This window comes from Leuresthes tenuis, unplaced genomic scaffold (genome assembly GCF_036924035.1).
Source record: "Leuresthes tenuis unplaced genomic scaffold, fLeuTen1.0.hap1 SCAF_16, whole genome shotgun sequence".
NCBI lineage: Eukaryota > Metazoa > Chordata > Actinopteri > Atheriniformes > Atherinopsidae > Leuresthes > Leuresthes tenuis.
Genome location: NW_027325370.1, coordinates 22,758,551 through 22,763,328, shown reverse-complemented (window position 1 = coordinate 22,763,328; position 4,778 = coordinate 22,758,551).

The following is a 4,778-nucleotide window of genomic DNA, read 5'->3' as shown; positions in this document are numbered from 1 at the left end:
GACTGTTACAGTAGCAAATCCCAGGAGGCACAGAGGCACTTACTGAATTGGAACGGTGAAGCCCAGAGCCAGAAGGCAACAGCATCTGCTCTCTCTGGAGACTGTCATCAGCAGTTTGGGCTAAAAGAATGGCTACTTATGTTGAAATGTCTACATGCTAGCTCTGTTTTCTTTCTTTTTTTTTTCTCTGACACTACAATGTTGTGGCTCGCTTTGTTAATTTGAAAACTTGATAGCGGGTAAGCAATGACATTTGATTTAATGGTAGGATCAAATAGGCATACCTCCTGGTAAATGTCAGTCAGACTCAGGAAATGCTGGGGGGGTTGTATTTCTAGTTTTAACTCAAAGCTTAAAAACATCACAGAACAAGATGTGCATTATTCTTGCAAGTAGTTAGCTTTTTCTGCTTTTCACCTGAGTTTTCAAGTCACTCCTCAGGTTTGTGTCTGGGAAGTTAATGAGTTGTTTCGCCTGAGAGAAATATGCCTCAATCTTATCCATAACAAAAGTGTAATGGAAAAGATTAATATCCTTAAAAGAATCTATTAAATGTTAAGATCGATGGGTGTAAAAGGTGACTCTCTCAATTTCCATTAAACATGAGGAGCTCAGCGAATTGAAAAACATCCCACTCAAGACTTAGACAGTTATTCTAATAGCAGACTGGGCTGCTTCCACTAAGACATTAATACTCCACTGAATAAGATTCAAAGGCCAGATTCTCACACTACCTTCTATGGAGTTAATCTTATTTCTTACTTCAGTGAACTTGAGAGTTTGGCTCAGGAAGATAAAACAGACACCAATTGTTTCCCATTGACCTTTCCAGTGAGGAGCAGAGAATGCTTCCTAAAACAAAAACATTCAATGGAAATGCAAATGAATCATTTTTAAAGCATTCCTCGTCGTTTCACTGTAAGACATTTACTGGCAGTGATTTATTGATCTCAGAGAAAAGAAATCTGCGGTGTTAAACCAACAGCAAGATAATATCTCCCAGTATTATTGAATCTTTGAAACTGTTGGCACACCACTTGTCTTTCTTCCGTCGGGGCTCTGCAACCAGGCAGTTTGTGCAAGGAAGGGGGCATGGGAGGTTTTTCGTGAAATTATAGCAGGAATGCCTATAGAAGTATATGACTTTTATCTATAAGAATCAACCAATGTTCCCACTCCCCCACCCTGTGGTGATACATGACATGATCCACCATATGACATCCTCTCCGTGTCCGATAGAAATCCTCCTGGGCATGGTGTCATTGTAATCAGCTGTAATATCATCTTAAAATGTCACAATTTTTTAAAGGCAACTAAACCTTTTGTGATTCATGTTATGACAAGAACAGGCACAGCTGAGGGGGAGGCTAAATAGGAAACTTCTCCATAGGTCTTCTATAGCCATCTCCAGCTTATCCACCCTGAGCAAAACAACGATTTATTGACATTTTCACTCATCCCAGCCACCCTCCAGACACAGAAGCAAAAAAACACCTTATCTTGCATGCCACTTGGAAAGGAAATTTGACAAAGACTCGGACAGGCGTTAAGACTAGATCTATATTGCTGCCATTACTAATAAAATACATGACTTTATGCATGTCTTACTGTGAATATAGGATGGAGCATATTGCTTTTTGTATGTCCCTGCAGAACCCCGTCTCTGTTGGTGTGTCACATTCAGACCAAAAGCCCTTGGGATCTGCTTCCTGGCCACATCTGAACACACCCTTTTAGATTTAGAAGACCACTCTTGCAAACTTTGTGACAAAAATTGTCATTTTTCTTAGGGTTACTGTTCAGAGAGCAGCCGTCAGAACCATTCAGGGAGGAGTCCGTAGAGTCAGTCGTGCATGAATCTTCTTCAGACAGAAACTGGTGGTCCTCTGGTCAAGAAAAAAATATTTTTATTGTTTTGTTGCACAGTAGAGACCATAAATCTAAAATGCTTTTTTGTTTAGCTTTGTTTTACAACAAAGTTTCTGTTGGTTAAGAGCTATGTATTGAAATCATGGATCTGTATAAAAAATACTTCAGAAGCAAAAAATATATATATATTCTTGACCAACAGTGACCCACAATAATTCTACAAACAATGATTTACAGTCATCATCTGATTTAGTCTATTCCCTCGTTAACATCACAGAGTGCAGCTGAATGTGTCCATGAGTCAGCTCCATCTATACTGTAAAACCTTCTGCTGCCATACATATTCAAGAGTCAAGAGTGCTAATTAATCTCTGTCTAAAAATAGTACCTGGCATATACACCTGACATTTCCTGAAAGCAGTGGTCAGTCGTTTCAGCAAATTACCTTTGAAAAAAGAAAAATCTTCTTTCAAACATGAAACAATGTACTTGCAAAATGCTTTTCACTATTTTTGTCTTCAGGGGCTTGAATCCCATAGATGGCTGAAGAAAAAATTAACGAGAGACTGATTTATAGAGGGTTGGTTTTGTGGGCTACAAGTGTTTAGGATTCTAACTGATTGAAATGACCCCTCAATTATCTAAGTGGACGCCTGGATAAGGGCCAGATGAATTCTCTAAATGCTACAGAAAGATGCTTTAGTGCATCCTTTGTTGTCTCCTTTAACAAAGGAAATACAGAACATCCTTTCCATAACCATGTAGTTTTCTGGAACTGTCCAACCAACTTTCTAACAACTAGCAGTAACAATATACCTTTAACTCACAATCCTACTCACATGCACGTACAAGGAATCATGGGACACACCTGCATGATATAGGAACACACATGGAGACAGGAGATCAACCTACTGACAAAGAACAATTTAAAAGGCAGCAATTGTACAAGTTGAACAATAATTCTAAAACTGCACCATTTTGCACTATAGACCAAATCAGTATGATACACTGCACAAAACAGCTTGATAAAATTGCACGGGGTGACATATTTAATGTGCTTTTAGTGGATTAGTTGTTGATTTAGGAACAGTTCTCGAATCATCATCAATAACACATTTCTTTTATAATGTGATGTCAAAGAAATGTGGCGAAAATAAACAGTTTTGTTTCTCTTTTGTGAAGTTTAGACCAGTTATAAGAAAACCCTCTAACTGTACTGGTATGTATAAATCCTCTTTATACATAGTCAAGTTGAAGGTTTTCCCGCAACATGAATATCATCAGCAATCTGTGGCAAGACATCAACACATCAATAAGACAGCAGAAGAATGTTTCCAAAAATGTTTCCAAGTTTACTAAATAGCCTATTTTCTTTTAGAGATATAGAATTATTCAGTAAACTTACATGAACTGTTATAGAAATGGACCATCTTTCACATTAGACTTTAAAATCAATTCACATTTTATCTCTTTGGTGGTTAAAACTTTACAGTTTCCTCTGCAGTTTGTACAGATTTTGTGTGGTTGCACTATAGTAACTTCCAGAATGATCTCATTAAATCTGCCCAAGTAAATCTTAAAACTTGTCTGTATTTTATGCAGACACAGAGCGTATTAAAAGCAAATGGATATATACTGTGGCATTAACAGCCTTCAGTTACCCGTTTCATTTTGGCCGTATGAACATCTCATTGTTTGTGTTCCGAGTAACTGAGTGAGCTACATGGATAAAGACAGATAAAATGATTGACTTCAGCATTATCTGTTGCTGTGCTCCAAGAGTTCCAGAACATTTCTCAGCAAACTCCCTCTGTAACAGATAACTTGAATAAAGTTCAGTCCCAATGTGTCAAAACAAAGGGACTACATGGGACTCTGGGATCTATGAACAGCGGACTGTTCCATTTCTGGAAAGTATAATACCACTAAAAAAAACACTTCAACAATTTATCCTATTTGGCTTCCCAGAGTACAGTGTGTCCCCACCCCCTCTACACTCTGCCAGCGTCTGCGACATTAATGCTGTGTTGTGGAGTAGTTTCGCAGCGGGTATTCTCCACTCCTTCCTGAACTCGGGATGCACCCTGTCTTCCTGAGCAAGCATCAAAATAAAATGCAAAAGTCTTTATGCCGTGGAGATGGCAGTGTGAGCTGCAGGCCTTGGGCATGTTCTGCGCGCAAGTGATAAAATTAAAAAAACAAAAACAAATCCAAAGCAGAGCTCACCATGCGCTGAAGGTGGCGGATCGAGCTGTTTCCCACTCATACCGCATGTCGCTTAGCCCATTTACTCCAGATAACAACACTCACCTCCCTGTCTTTCAGGGTCATCATTGTGTCCCTACGATGGACTGAGAAACTCCCCCACTGTTGGGGAAGATTAACCTCCGCTTAATGCATATTATTGTTTCTCATAATAATCCGCTTTCAATTGTCCTTTCTGCTCAGCTCGTGAAAACACTCTCATTCCCAATCTGTTTTGCACCTTTCCTGTAACAACACCAAGGTTAGTCGATGGTTTAATTCTTTCCCCTCTCACATTCTTGGACCAGGTAGTAACATCTTGACTTCTAATCACTCAAAAGCATGAAAACACGTTTTGTTTTTTTTAGTTTTCTGAGTGGAGGGCGGCGTGAAACATACCGCAAACGAGGCAACGTATTAAAAGGACGGGTTGCCCCTGGAGAAACGGAAAATCAATTCTAAATGTAAATAATTGTTGATCGTGTGGTCACAGCGCCGTGAGTGGTGCCACCTTCCCCTGACTTGTAACTGTTGCCAGAAGCACGCGATCAGATGGAGTCCCACAATGCCGTCTAATCCAGAGGCAGTCTGGCTTTAAGACATGTGATACAGTTTTTAGACTCAGCCAAGCTGTACGGGAACATTTGTCTCTGAGTGCTCGCAGA